This window comes from Pezoporus occidentalis, unplaced genomic scaffold (genome assembly GCF_034315485.1).
Source record: "Pezoporus occidentalis ecotype Australia unplaced genomic scaffold, CSIRO_AGI_Poc_V1 ctg294, whole genome shotgun sequence".
In the NCBI taxonomy this organism is placed as follows: Eukaryota; Metazoa; Chordata; class Aves; order Psittaciformes; family Psittacidae; genus Pezoporus; species Pezoporus occidentalis.
In genome coordinates, this window is record NW_026914874.1 from 346,724 (window position 1) to 362,024 (window position 15,301).

At 55.9% G+C, this 15,301-nt stretch overlaps 1 protein-coding gene across 2 annotated transcripts in view; it reads right to left on the minus strand.

Annotated features, from left to right (window-relative positions):
- Window positions 1-15,301, minus strand: part of RHOC (ras homolog family member C) — a 421,559-nt gene that overhangs the window by 304,813 nt on the left and 101,445 nt on the right. The gene's annotated exons all lie outside the window — the stretch shown is intronic.

Below are 15,301 nucleotides of genomic sequence, written 5' to 3' on the forward strand. Positions count from 1 at the left end.
CCTCCCAGCCCAACAGTGGGAATAACAAAATGGTCTGGGTTGGAAGAGACCTTTGGAGATGGGGTAGTCCATAGCTGCTTCATCTCCCCTATTTATACCTCAGTAGTGACCTGATTTTCTTATCTTTACATCAGTGAGTTGAACAGGTTTTTCAACAGCCTGGGAAGAAGCCCTTGGTTCATCTCTTCCGGCTGGATGATGTTTTGCAGGGTGCTGCCTGAGTGAAGGTACCTGCTTCAGTGCAGCCAAAAGCAGCAGCCACTGAAGAAGCACCACTTCCTTCTGTAACCACCTTCACCACTGGAGCAGAGGAGCCCTGCCAAGGTAGTATTGGGAATGGGTGTGTGCCTGGGCTCCAGCCCTGCTTGCTTTCCTAGCAGCAGAGGTGGAACATCCATGCCCAAGTCTGGAATGCCAACAAGCCCTTTTACAAACACCGCCCTACTATGTTCTTCTTGCCCTCTGATCTGCCATGCTCTGTACAACAAATAAGGGCATTACTCCCAGCTTCAGCGTGCGAGTGAGCCTTGAACCCGATTGTAGTGCCATCAGCTGAACCTGGTCCCTGCTTCCAGCCACAATCTGTGCATGAAGGAGCGAGTCAGTCCTCCAGACACAAGGGAGGCATCTGCTCATCCTCCCAGAACACATCCATGTGAGCTCTGCCTTGATGCGCCACGGCAGCTGAGGCCGTGTGTGTGTACAGAGCAGAGGGATTGCACAGAAACATAAAACAGTTTGGGTTCGAAGAGACCTTAAAGCTCATCCAGTTCCAACCCCTGCTATGGCCAGGGACACCTGCCACTAGAACAGCTTGCTCCAAGCCCCATCTAGGGCCTCGCAGCATCTCCGTGGCTCCCTCTTGTGCTGTTGCCCCAGAGCTGGATCAGGGCTGCAGGGGGGTCTCCCCAGAGCACAGCAGAGGGGCAGGATCCCCTCCCTGAGCTGCTGCTCACTCTAGGGGTGCATCCCAGCACACGGTGGCAGGATGTCTGGGCTCAGACTCACACAGGAGCCAGGTCAGGGGGAGCTCCTTGTCTGCCACCACCCCCACGTCCTTCTCAGGGCTGCTCCATGCAGTCTCAGTGCAGCCTGCGGCTGGGACCGCTCTACCCCGGCCCGTCCTGTGCCCACCGCCTCCGAGCCCCGCTTCTGGCGCTGCCCGTGACCGGGCGCTGCCGACACCTCCCGGCCGGCGGAGGCTCCGCTTTGTCGGCTCGGGCAGGGCGCTGCGCTGCGGCCCCGGGCCGCTAGAGGGCAACCTGCGCCCGGGAACGGGCCGGGAAGCGGAGCCTCGCCGGGGCGGGCGCGCATTGACCGCGGTGTCGTGACCCGGCCGCTGCTGCAGCACCCACAGCGTCAGAGCCTGCTTTGGGGTGAAGGGAGCTTAGAGCTCATCCAGCTCCAGCCCCTGCCACGGGCAGGGACCCCTTCCACTGGAGCAGCTTGCTCCAAGCCGCTGTGTCCAACCTGGTGTTAACAATGCTGCCGGCCCTGGAGGAAGATGCTGGCACCCAGTCCCTACCCTAAGAAAACACGGTGGTGCCCCAGAGCAGCTCCTGGCCATACATGGCAAGTCCTGCCAAGGTGTCCAACCTTCCTGTCCTGGCTGCAAGCTCCTGCAAGCAGAGCTGGAATAGCCCAGAGCAGAGCCTGTGCTGCTGGGGACACGGGGCGCAGGGGTGCTGTGTACCACTACTGCCTTGATGCTTGGTGGTTCCCCTGTCAGCAGATTAATCACAGAAACACCAAGAGAAATTGTAACTGAATTGGCTCAGCAAAACAAGTTCTATCAAGCACCCCACGCTTTGGTTTGCTGAGTTAATTGTCAAAGCAGGGATGGATTTGTTTGGGCCCAGCTCACACATGTTTGGGGCAGCCATGTGTCCACAGCTCCCCCAGGGGCAGGCAGCAGCCCCATGCAGACATCTATGGGGCCAGCAATGCTGCTGTAGAGCATCTTAGAGGTGAGAAACACCCAGAGGTGAGCAGAACCCTGGAGCAGCAGTGGGGCAATGAACTGGGGAGAGAAACCATGCAGGGATCTGCAGTGGGGTACTGGGGGATGTGGGTGCTGGTGAGGCTCTGCCAGGAGGTGGTGAGAGCAGGGCTTGGGTGAGCATTTTGTGTAACCGCAGCTCTGGGGAGCATCCCTTGGGAAGCATGGCTGTGCCCAGCCCCTCCATGCAGCACTCTGCTAAGAGAAAGAGCAGTGCCTTGGTGTGTGTTCACCCTGGAGCATCCCAGCCGTGGTGCCTGTGGTTTATTTGCACAATCCAGCCCGCGAGCCAGGCCTGGCTCTCACCCTCGGCTTGGGCGCACGCAGCCAAGGAAGGCTTCAAGCACTGAGTGTTGCTGTGAAAAGCTTTCATGGTGCAGGTTTAGCACAAGCAAACATGCCAAGAAGCTGAGGGCTGCTCACCCCGTGCTCCTGCCCTGCTGCTTCGGCCTCGGCCACCACTGCTGATAACCCCTGGGTGCCGTCCAGGCGCTGCAGTCACTGCCACGGCCTCATCACCCATCAGCTGCCAGCCACAGGCAATAGCCCACCAGGGCGGCAGGAGCCACAGGTTAAAGGGGCTGGGAAAGTTGGCTTGGGGGCAGTCATCTCCTTTGGGACGAGGACAGAGGAAGCAGCAAACACAGGGCTGGATTTGGAGGTGAAATTGCCACATGCCTGGGTTTCAGTCCTCTGCTTCCAGCTTGTGCATCCTGCTGATGGGTGTTTCCTGGTGCCAGATCCTCCTGTGTGTCTGCTCCATGGTCACGGGCAGCTCCTGTCCTGCACCCTCAGAATTGCAAACTGCCTTTGTAAAACCAGTGTGTGTGGCTGCACAATGCTAATTTGCTTCAGCTAATTAGGAATCAGTGGGTGTCCAGCTCCATGGAGAGCCATGATGAACATGACCGGGTGATGCTTTGGAAGCTGAAGCTGGGGCTGGATGCAGGCTGATGCTCTGGTTCTGGTTCCCCTAGACCAGGCAGGTTTCAGGTCATGCAGGGCTTCTTCCCATGGGGTGAATGGCTTCAGAGCACCACATGGAAGAAGGAATCCAGCTGAAGAGCTGATTCTGATGGTTTTCATCCTGCTATAAAGGCAAGAGGGGAATTTGCTGCTTGTGGAGTCCAAGAGCTGTTTACATGTTAATGAAGTAGCTCTGCGTGCTGCTCACAAAGAGCTGGAGGAGCAGCACGTTCACCAGGCCTGGGCACAAGCTCCCCATGCACCCGCATGCCACAAGCAGAGCCCCCCATGAAGCCCCAGCAGTGCCCAGTGCTCCACATCTGCCCCTCACTCAGCCTGGGGATGGATCTGCTGCCATCAGCACCTGCAGCTGGGTCCTAGAAATGGTGAAATGTGACCAGGTGCACGGGGCTGCAATCCCCAAATCAGTCCTGCTCACTTGGGGGATGGTCTGCAGGGGGTCCTGGAGCCAGAGCTGCCCATGGCCATGCAGGTGACCAAATGGACCGAGACCAACACACATGAGTGAGCAGGGCACAGGACCAGTGGGTCCCAGCCGGGTTTATGGTTGCTCTTTGGTGTGAAGCTTGTCTGGACCCTGCTGAGCCTCCTGGGTGCAGCGGGGCCACAGCTGCCTCTTGTCTGCAGGAGCCTCGGCCCGTGATTAATGCTTTGTCATGGAGGAACAGGGAGAACAGCGATTAATAAAGCCCATCGTGGGCAGGAGCAGGGCTCTGCCGTCCCCTCCGTAAACACGGCCCTTTACCGGGCGCTGCTCGGGACGGGCACGGGCGCAGTGCAGATGTTATTGCAGGGGCTGCCCGCGGGGACCGGGGTCAGGGCGGTTTGACGAGGAGGGATGGCCATCGGGAGGATGTTTGTTTTTGCAGCAGCTCCATGTGTGTCAGGGAGGGATGGGAACGTCTCCTGTCACCCGTGGGCCGGGAGGAGGCTGGCAGGGCAGGGATAAAGCTCCTGACAAGTTTGGACTAGCAGGCGAGTTGATTAGCTGAGAGATGAAAATTCACAGCTCTGCTCTTGCAGGGGCGGGAGCTGCTGGAGATGTGTTTATGTGAGGGGAAAGCACCCCCGTGCTCGCTGCCCTGCCCGGCCCCAGTGGTGCTGAGCCTGCGGTCCCGGTGAGCCACGGCAGTGCTGGGACGGGTCTTGGGTCAGTGATGGGTCCTCATTACCAGGGCAACCTTTGTGGTCCTGCAGAGCCACAGCCCTGCCTGAAAGCATGGCAGGACAGCGAGGATGAAGGGGATCAGCATTTTGGGGGGTGGCCATCCTGACTTCTCCATAGCCCCAGCGTGTGCTGCTGGAGCATTTCCACAGCCCCAGTGTGTTGTAGGAACATCTCCATAGCCCCAGTGTGTGCTGTGACATGGTTTAGTGGTGGACTTGATGATCTTAAAGGTCTTTTCCAGCCTAGTTGATTCTATGGCTGATCCTGTAGGAGCAGGTCATTGCTGGGCTCCACCACGGTAGCCTGGACATACCCCATGTCCCACCATGGCCTTTGGGGTCTGGACACCCAGCACTGCCTCAGATGTTGGTTTGCAGTCAAGGGTGAAAAAGAAACCCATCACAGCGAGCACTGTCTGATGGTACCGATTACCTGATGATAGACAGAGATAAATGCATACAGCTGGAGGCAGAATAAATCGATGCTGCACGATGTATAATTGTCTTGAAAATAAGGTAATGACTGGCTCTTGGAATGCTTTGATCTTATCAGAAAGACAAGGAATACACTAATGGCTTTAATTAGGCTTCAGGGATGAAATGAATTCGGCCTCCTGGGTGAGCTGGTTTCTGGAATTGACCACTGGTGGGGATAGAAAGGCTTTAATCAGATTTAGACTCTTTAATACCCACAGGAGTGTGCGTCTGCATGTGTGATACAGACCTACTGTTGTGCCTGGTTTGGGGGGCGGATCTGCAGGCTGCAGATGCCTTTCAGAGCCTTTTCTCAGTGTACTTTCCCGTCTGTCTCTGAGCTCCGCAGAGCCATCCGCTTGTCTTTATTGACTTCTAAAGGACAGTGGAGAACAACGTGTCGAGGAGCAATGGGAAGCTGTAATTGTTTTATTTCCCAGCAGCAAGGTCACGGCAGCTGCTCCGGCAGCGGGGCCACGCTTGAGCATCCAGTGTAAGCGATCACCGGTCACTGCAGCTCCGTTATTGCACGGAACGGCTGCAGTTGGAGCAGTGGGGAAGGCTCTCTCAGCACTCCAGGAACGTATCTTCCTGCCGGCCCCCAGCACAAGCGGTATTTAAGGCCCGGAGGCTGAGCAGGGGCTGACTCAGCCGTGAGTCACCGGGTGAAGCCGCTGCTCTGCGGTGCTGGGTGGGGAGGTCCGGTTGCGGGCTCTACCCCTGCTCCCCAAGGCTGCAGCACCCCTGGGGCTCCCGGGGGATGTGAACGGGGATGGGGTCTCACAGCTCTCAGGGGGTCCTGGGCTCCTGCTTCTCTTCTCGCCATGGCCAGGGCGCAGCCAAGTCCTGGGTGATCCCAGAGCGGTCCCGCAGGCTGCACATCACTGCCCTATGGTGATTTCCTAGCAAAACTAAGCAGCAGCAGCTCAGATGCTGAAGCTAAACACGCAGCACTCCTTCTCCCCAGGCTGTGTTTATGTCTTCCCTGTTTTAACTACAGGTTTGGATTATTTTGGTCGGTTGACATTAGCTCTGGCGTTTCCCTTATGTTAATTTGCTGGGCTTAGATGAGCTCCCGAAAAGGGTTTAATAACCAGAGCTGTTGCCAACGAAAGCACGACCTTGTTCAACAGTTACTGTACAGCCAAACGTTTTCAGCGCCAAGCCTCCAGGCGTGGTATAAGCTCCTTGTAAGTAGCTGAGGTTTCATGTAAGGATGGGCGAGAGCACAGCGAGGTCAATGCTTGCCCCGCGGGAGGAGAAGGTGGGTCCCAGCTCTGCATGAGCCCCCCGGGAGCATCACGACGGTGCTGGGGACAGGGACAACCACCAAGTCACAGCAGCTCAGCCTCACGCACAAAGCTCTGGTACGTGGTGATTCTGTCATCACAGCAGCGACCCTGAAACAGTGAACCCATCCCCTGCCCACATTCCCACTGATTGCCACCCTGTATCCCCATCCCAGAGGGATCACCCTGCACCAGCACAGCGGTAGGACCCCCCCCTGGTCCCAGGGCCACGGGTGGCCTCATAGGTGCCCTGCCACCAGCATTGCCCTGGGGGAGAGGAGGATGCAGGATGCCAGAGGAGGAAGGGCCATGAGCTGCTGGGACCTGTCTCCCCAAAGCACCCTGCTCCCCGCGTTGCCCCAGGATGTGACAAATCACCCGTGTGTGTGTGGGAAAGCTCCTCGCCGCGGCACAAACACACACATGCTTAGTAACATAATCTCTTAAAAGCAAAATCCCAGAAATTCCTTTTTCTTCGTGGAAAATGTTGCCCGGGGGAGAAGCTCATCGTGAAGGATGAAAGCTTAATCCTTGAGGTAGAGCAGGGCTGGGGGGGGGAAGAGTATAAACATGACAGTTGTTGCTCAGTGAGTCGGAAAGAAAAGGTGAAGGGATGAAAGTTGTGTTGGGGCAGGACGGTGCAGGCTGCAGGCTCCGGCTGCAGGAGCTTCCTGCCCATCTCTGCCACTGTTGTTGTTCCAGTGCTGGCCATGCTGAATGCATGGGTTATCCTGGCAGTTCCAGACATGGAAGAATGCTCTGGGAGTTGCGGATTTGGGACAAACAAGCAGGCTCCACTTCTCTTACGTATTCCTTCATTCAGAAGAGGAGCAGCAGAGGTGGGGTTACACTCTCCAGAGCACAACCTGCTCTGCCTTTGCTCACTGCGCAGCAACGCTGTTTACGGGCTTGGATTCCAGCCCTCTCCTCTCCCGAGGCTGTGAAGATGTATTTCCTCTTGTGCCGTTCCTCCTGCTGGCGGGCAGGCTCCCAGGGGGGTCTGGAAAGCGTCAAAGTGGGAAATAAAGTTTTTCACTGGGAAAAAAAAAAAACAGAAAGAAAAGAAAGGAAAATGGGAGAGGAAAGAGGGAAAGGGAAAAAAAACAGGCACAAGTGGAGCAGTGATCGGCCACAGGAGGGGTGTGATTCAGATGGAGCATCCAGCTCCGCACCACCAGCACCTGCTTGATGCCATGGCTGAAGTCTCTGTGGTGTTTTCATCCTTGGAGCAGGCTGAAAGCATGGTGCAAGGCAAGGTAACAGCAACACAATGCGTGTATGCATCAGCCACGGCCCTTCAATCTCCTGCCTCACATCCAGTATGGGTCCTTGCAGCTTTGTGCTGCCGCTCCAGGCTCATCTCAGAAGGCCTCATAGTGCTGAAACAGATGACTCTATCTGAAGTGACTAATGGGCGAGAGCATTCCTGGCTCTGCCATCATCTGGTTCTCGTAATGTCAGTCGTGATCAGCACTAACACACACACACACCAGCACTGGGTGGAGGTGGTGGTTCTCCTCAGTCAGACATCGTTTGGAAGCCTTGGTCCATATAGCACACCCCAAGGAGCCCAGCACCAGGGCAGGAACCGCAGCACGGGGGATGCGCACGGGGATGCAGAGCCCCTGTGCCAGTCATGGGTACCTCTGTCTGTGCAGCCCAGGGAGGGATCGGGAGCAGCCAGGAGGTTGGTTTCCCATAGGAAAAAACAAGGGGGGGGGGGTGTGTCAGTCAAATTTGTTCTTCCTGGGAAATATTTGGACTCAATACTTCATGGAACCAGCTGGAAGGAAACGGCTGGTGCAGGAGCAGCCAGCGCCAGAGCTGGCATTGGCAGGGGGAGCTCCAGGCACCAAGCCCCCAGGGAGCCTGCCCATCCCTAGCACAGTGCAGAACCATCAGGGAGCCTGCCCATCCCTAGCACAGTGCAGAACCATCAAGGAGCCTGCCCATCCCTAGCGCAGTGCAGAACCATCAGGGAGCCTGCCCATCCCTAGCACAGTGCAGAACCATCAAGGAGCCTGCCCATCCCTAGCACAGTGCAGAACCATCAAGGAGCCTGCCCATCCCTAGCACAGTGCAGAACCATCAAGGAGCCTGCCCATCCCTAGCGCAGTGCAGAACCATCAGGGAGCCTGCCCATCCCTAGCACAGTGCAGAACCATCAAGGAGCCTGCCCATCCCTAGCACAGTGCAGAACCATCAGGGAGCCTGCCCATCCCTAGCACAGTGCAGAACCATCAAGGAGCCTGCCCATCCTTAGCACAGTGCAGAACCATCAGGGAGCCTGCCCATCCCTAAGCACAGTGCAGAAGCATCAAGGAGCCTGCCCATCCCTAGCACAGTGCAGAACCATCAGGGAGCCTGCCCATCCCTAGCACAGCGCAGAACCATCAGGGAGCCTGCCTATCCCTAGCACAGTGCAGAACCATCAGGGAGCCTGCCCATCCCTAGCACAGTGCAGAACCATCAGGGAGCCTGCCCATCCCTAGCACAGTGCAGAAGCAATCACCCAGCTTTTTGGTGGAAAACTTTCCATCAGGCAAGTACAAGAGGTCGGCAGAAGCGGCCATCACAGGGCTGTCAGGGCTTGATGAGCTGCTGACTGCAGTGCTCGCTGCCAGCATGCCAGGGTGCTGCAGGGACCTGCAGTGTGGGAGCAGGAACCCAGCACTGGTGCTGCTGCTGCCGTCATACTCATGGTGACCTGCAACAGGCCAGGGCATTCTTTATAGTGAGGGTGGTGAGGCACTGGCACAGGCTGCCCAGAGAGGTGATGGATGCTCCATCGCCAGAGACATTCCAGGCCAGGCTGGATGTGGTTCTGAGCAAGCTGCTCTAGTGGAAGGTGTCCCTGCTCATGGCATGGGTTGGAACCGGAGGAGCTTTAAGGTCCCTTCCAACCCAAACCAGTCTGTCTCTGTGATGCTCAGCTTCCCTGTGTGTGCATGTGGGAGCTGCGGGCCAGGCCGGGCTGTGACACCCGCAGGAGCACCGGGGCTGGGCACGGATGCTGCAGATGGGAAAACGCAAAGCTGGGAGGTTTCTGTTGAAGACATTTTTCCATCCATGAGGCCATGGGGTGGAGTTGAGGGGGGGGGCAGCTGCTTGCAGCAACAACAAAAGGCAGAAGTGGGGTGGGAGGGAGCACGAGGGAGAGATTTTTGATTCCCACTCAAAAATTACCCAACCTTTATTGCCAGAACGTCTACATTTTTATGTGCTTAAGCACAGTGAGTTATGGAAATCTTCAAACAATGGAATGATCTCCATCACTGCCCTCGCCGCGCTCACAGCCACCACCCCTCCTCACCAAGTGCAAGCTCTTTTTCCGTTCTATTGACTTACAAAGAACGCCTCTGCTATCAACACCCTCCGTGTGCGTCTCATAAATACCAGGGTGGGACACGGGGCTTTCAGGGGCTGGTTTTTATGAGCCCATCTCTGCCCCAACCCTTTTGTCGAGGAGCGTTTTGCTGGTGTTGGGTTGATTTGGCAAATCCTCTCCTAGAACCTGCCTGAACAAGAGGGGCTGCAAATTCCTTGACTCGAGTCCAAGCATTCAGCTTTCTGGTTCCCCCGCTCTCGTCTTTGCTCTGTGGGAGTCCCTTATCTGTCAGTCACGTACTGATCTTATAAATCCTCCGCAGCTCCATGTGAGAGCATTGCAGGGTGTGTCTTACACGCTCCATCTGCCAGGTAAGGGACCGCAGGGGTGAAAGCAAGCGCCAGAAATCCAGCTACAGCACGTGTTCTGCAGCCCTGGGCATGCAGGATGAAGCAGGTATCATTTGTACTTTGTATTGCGCAGCAGGCCTGGAGCAGACCTGTTTCTTCATGAGCACAATGGGAGCAGAGAGGTGCACGGATGCATCTCTGGCAGGACACGCGCATCTGTCGTCAGATGTGTGTCAGAGGGACGTGGAGCTGCTGGAGAGAGGCCAGAGGAGGCCATGGAGATGCTGCAAGGGCTGGAGCAGCTCTGCTCTGGAGCCAGGCTCAGAGAGCTGGGCTGGGGCAGCCTGGAGAAGAGAAGGCTCCTGAAGGGGAGACCTGAGAGCAGCTCCAGTGCCTGAAGGGGCTACAAAGATGCTGGAGAGGGACAGGACAAGGGGAGGTGGGTTCAAACTACAGGAAACTGTAACTGAGAGTGCAGCAAAGGGCAAACAACGACAACAAGCACCAGGGTGGTTCCTTCTCTGCCGAGATAATCCCTCCCCACCCTTCCAAAGCACCCGCTGCCTCTGCTGCTGCGGCTGTGCAAAGCCCGGCCACGCCGGCCCAGGCTCTGATTTACAGCCTCATGTCTGACAGAGCCACTAGCAGGGAAAGTGCTGATCTGGGGTAAAATGAGGATCAGACCAGGGAGAGGACAGGGTTTTCCCAGGGAGGCTTCAGAGCCATGGTGAGGGGGACCGCAGCCCCGGCGAGGAGCATCCCATGCGAGTGATGCTCATGGCCGAGGAGACCAGCTCGGCCCCCGACTGCAAGAAGGGCTTTGGGAGGAATTGAGGCACTAATCCCTTATTTCCCAGGCCCTGGCTCAGCCTGGCTGCTCCTCCTGGCCCACCGAGGAGGGGAAAGCTGCGGGAAACATCTTCAGCCCCATAAACTGACACGGCTGTTTATAATATTCCTAAGTGCCATTGCGTGATGATAGCGATTCTCTGACAGGAAAAACTGAGTTTTTTCCCCTTCTATTTTAAATAAAGTTAGAAAGCTGCAAGTTCCACAGAGATGTTTGGGCTGTTATTCGGGGTTTGTTTGTTTTTCTGCTTCCTATAAGTGACACACTGAAGGCCATTTGCTGCTGATAATGTTACAGCGTTATTGCAGTGCTGGGCTGAGCTGGGTAAGACCTCCCCCTGCATCAGCAGCCAAAAGCCCCCAGGACGGAGGGTTTTGCTGTCCTCTATGGAGCAATGGAGCATGGAGCCATGGAGCAAAGGAGCAAGGAGCGATGGGGCATAGAGCAATGCAGCAGGGAGCAATGGAGCATGAAGCAGCCTCTCGCAGCTCCTGCAGTCTCCTGGGCTGCCTGCAGCTGAACTTCCTGGGAAGGAGGCTTGGATTTGAACATCAGAAGGTTAAAAGTTGTTGACCTTCCGGATATAACTTATCTGTGCACATTTCCCATCCTGGGGGATGAAACCATTCCTTTGTCATTACTTTTTGTGTGGAAACTCTCCTTCATACCAACCAGGCACTTTGCTGAGTGCTGCAGTCTCATGCGATCTCCAGTGTGCTTATATTGTGCTATAAACCAACAAACAAACCCCAAAATACAGTGGAGAACAGCAGCAATCTGCTAAGCTAAAAAAAGAGCAGGGATTTCTTAGCCAAGGCCTAAGGAGAACAGTCACAGCCCCGAGCAGAGACCAGGAAATCACAGCTCCCTGGGCTGGATGGATGGGCTGATGGAGATGGGGCCTGGTGTCCCTGAGGGGTGACAGCAAAAGCAGCATCGGGGCAGGAGAAAGATGAGCTTGGCCAAGGTGAGGGGGGTTGTTGGAGGACGCCCTGCTCCTCCAACTCACTGCTTGCTGGGTCACCTGTCAGTGGAAGGTATCAGGATGGAGGTGAAAGCATCCCTACCTCAGTCCTTATCCTTGAGGAAAAACTCCTGGAGAAGGTGACAGGGACAATGTTAGCAAAGCAGCCGATACAATGGTCACTGCCTGGAGCTTTCTACCCAATCCCTCCTCTCAGATGGATGCAGGGCCCAGCTCTGCACCAAGGTTCCATGGAGAGGTTTGTAAAGCCACCAGGACTGAGTCCATGAGCACGGAAACAACATTCACACAGTTCCAGTCCTGTGCCACTGCCTTTGCACTGCTGGGCTGTGGCTGCATTGCACTGGCCCACAAGGGTCCTCTTCAAACCCTCCCAGCAGCACCACTTGGTTGCAGAGATGCTGCTACCTCCGCAGCATCACTTGGTTGCGGTGATGCTGCTACCTCCGCAGCATCACTTTGTTGTGGTGATGCTGCTACCTCCGCAGCATCACTTGGTTGCAGTGATGCTGCTACCTCCGCAGCACCACTTGGTTGCGGTGATGCTGCTGCCTCCGCAGTATCACTTGGTTGCGGTGATGCTGCTCCCTCCGCAGCACCACTTGGTTGCAGAGATGCTGCTACCTCCGCAGCATCACTTGGTTGCAGAGATGCTGCTCCCTCCGCAGCACCACTTGGTTGCGGTGATGCTGCTCCCTCCACAGCACCACTTGGCTGCAATGATGCTGCTCCCTCCGCAGCTCACAGGGGCTCATTTCATTCTGGTGCATATCTTTGGAAAACAGGGAATCAGCCTTGGAGGATCCAAGCTTCTGATGCCCCTCCTGCCCTAGGAAAGCACCAGAGCAGCCCAGGCTCTTGCATGGCTGCAGCTGCGGTCGGTGCTGCCCCAGGTATCACTGCAGCAGCCGCAGCACTACAGGCGCTTGCTGTGAAAGCCAGGAAACAAGAGATGGGAAGTTTATAAACATGCCGTGGATGGTTTATGGGAAGAAGTTATGAAATGCAATTAAATGTTTTATAAAGTGTCCCGATTGCACTCCTTGGTCTCCTATGATTTTGATCATAAATCACAAAATGAGCTGTTGAACTGAAGGGAAGGGGATGGCCAGGAGGGCAACAGAGCAACGTGGATGTCCGTGGGCTCTCTTCAAGATGTGCTTGTGCCTGAGGTTTTGCAGGTGTGACAGTCACGCTTTAGGGAATGCCCCACTGATGTGGAGTCCCAAGTGGGAGGGAATTGCCCCCTATGCATGAGTGCAGCCCTGTGCTCTTGCCAGTGTCGGTGATGCCACTCTACCTGGTGATGCCCATCAGAACAAACCCCATTTCCACTCTCTGCAGCAGCCTCCCTGCCTGGTGCTGCTTATTTAATATAATCATAGAATCACAGAATAGTTAGGGTTGGAAAAGACTTGAAGATCCTTGAGTTCCACCCCCCTGCCACACCTCACACTAAACCATGCCACCCAAGGCTCTGTCCAACCTGGCATCACTTAATGCATCACTTTGATGACACACAGATCATGCAGAAATCCCTACAGCAAAGGGACCAGGCTGAGGGCCCCCCGCTAACATTCTGTGTGCCCCTTGTGTCAGGGGGACCCCGTGTCGTGCAGAGAGCTGCAGGAATGCACCGAGCTGGGCAGCCCCATCACCTATGGTGGATCCATGGCACCAGCGCGGTGGCATCTGGACATGCAGATGTGAGCAACCAACCAGCCCCTGGCACCGGGGGGAGCAGCAGGGGAATGTTGGCCAGAGAAAAGAAGCGAATGTCAAGGGATCCAAATGAAACCACATTGAAGTGTGCAATTTATGGACTGATTCAGGGCTGCAGCTCCCTGCCTCGCAAGGGCTCCCTGGAAGGAGCAGCCGACGGTCGGTGTTTACCCGGGACCAGCTGCAGAGCTGGCCAAGAGCTGATTGCAACAGTCTGAGCCGCATCCTCCCAACCACGGTGGCTGCTTTGAGGTGCAGGATCTGCCTGTTCCTGGGAAGCAGGGCTGGGATACAGCCTCCCATCTCCCCCTGCAAGTAAAGCTGGAGTGGAACCCACGGGGCCAGTCTGTCCTCACCCCCAGGAGCCATGGACCGGTGCGTGAGAGGGACCTTGTCACCGTGACCCAACTGTGACTGACGTGTGAACCCCTCCAAACGTGGAAAAACTGATTACCAACGTCCTAAGCCCCAAAGCGCAGGGCAGGAATCACGTCTGACATTTCACTTCTCATCCCCCAGCTGCTGGTCCAACAGCCTGCAAGCCAGAGGTTCAGCTTCCCAGTTCCTCTCTTTGATTTGCATCATTCCTGTTTTTCCATGTTGTTGGACGCTCGAAACCCCAAATCCCTTTGACTTAGCAGGCAGGGTGAGATGCTGGTTGCTTTCCCAGCTCCTCCCCATGTCAGACCCAGATGCTGCCCAGGCACTTGCGCACACACCCAGGAACTCAGAGGTGAGGCAAGAACAAGTGCTGCAGCTTGGGGTGGATAAACAGACTGATAAACACATCAGAAGAGGCCTTAACGGGAGTGCCGAGCTGCCCTGAGCACCATCCCTGTGCCCCTGGGCAGAGCAGGGGGATGCTCCCGGCCACGCGCAGCTCCGCGTGCATGGGGCCGATTTGGCAGACGCCTTTCTATCCATTACCAGCTAATGCAATGGAACTGGCTGACAATGGGCTCAGCGGCTGCCAAAATCCAACATGCGGCTTGCAGATGTCCCAGGGACCAGCAAACCCTGCTGGAAGATCCGTGCAGGACAAAAGGTTACCCTCAATTTGCTTCAGATGCTGCTCGCCCCACTCAACAGCCATCATTGGAGGAGAGGGCTCCTTTGGAGGGAAAAGCATAAATCCAGCTCTGCATCCAGCTTGGTGTTATCTTCTCTGGTTTGAATTAAGTGACTGGCGGTCATTTTTTATGTGTTGCAATTTGTCTTTTACCTGAGGCCATCGTGGAAAGGAAAGAAGAAAAGGTGAATCTAGCACGAAAGCAGGGAAGGAGCTGAGTCTTTAGCAGACAATTAGCTGAGCTAACATCAGGTTCTCCCTAAACCATCAAAATAGAGATGAAACACAGGCAGACACAGCTAATCCCTTTGCCAGTGGGTCTGGTGATAAATCAGTGCCTGTGGCTGCATGGCAGCAGCCGGTGCGACGGCACAAACAGCCCAGATCCCAGTGATGTTACGGGACAGGAGTGGGACAGGAGAGACCTCAGCTTCTTGCCAGCACCGTCAGCATCACGTCAGCAGCCCCCCAGTTTGCTTTCTACAGCCAAGGAGTGAGTCTGGTGCAAGCAGCCAACACAGCAACCAGACAGGCAGAGGGTGACGCCAGTGCCACCACCAAAAGCCACTGAGCATGTGTTGCTTCAGGCAACCGAGCTATGCAGTTCAGCAAACAATGCTCCCTTGAGCATCTGCTCAGTATTTCCACAGCCAGGGACAAAGGGGTTTGAGTGTGCTTCGGTGTGAGCATTTAAGAGCAAGCATTTAAAGGAATTTGGTGTTTTACTGACCACTATGGTCACAGCATCATGGAATGGGTTGGGTTGGAAGGGACCTTACAGCTCAGCCAGGTCCAACCCCCTGCTATGGGATGGTGGCTGCACCATGTCCATTCGGGATGTTTGCATCACCAAGTGACTCCTTAGGTAGCTTTTCCTTGTCTTTTAAAGCAGGGAGCTTACACCACCAGCCCGGCTGGGCACTGAGGAGCCCTCCTGCAGTCACCCTGCAGCACTAGGCCCCTCACCAGCACTGGGGCAGGAAGGGAAACCTGGCTTCCAGCAAGGGCTCTGGGGAATGCACATGTGGAAAAGCATCCAAGCTCCCAAACTCACCTGCACTGCCTTTGCTGCCAGTGCCCT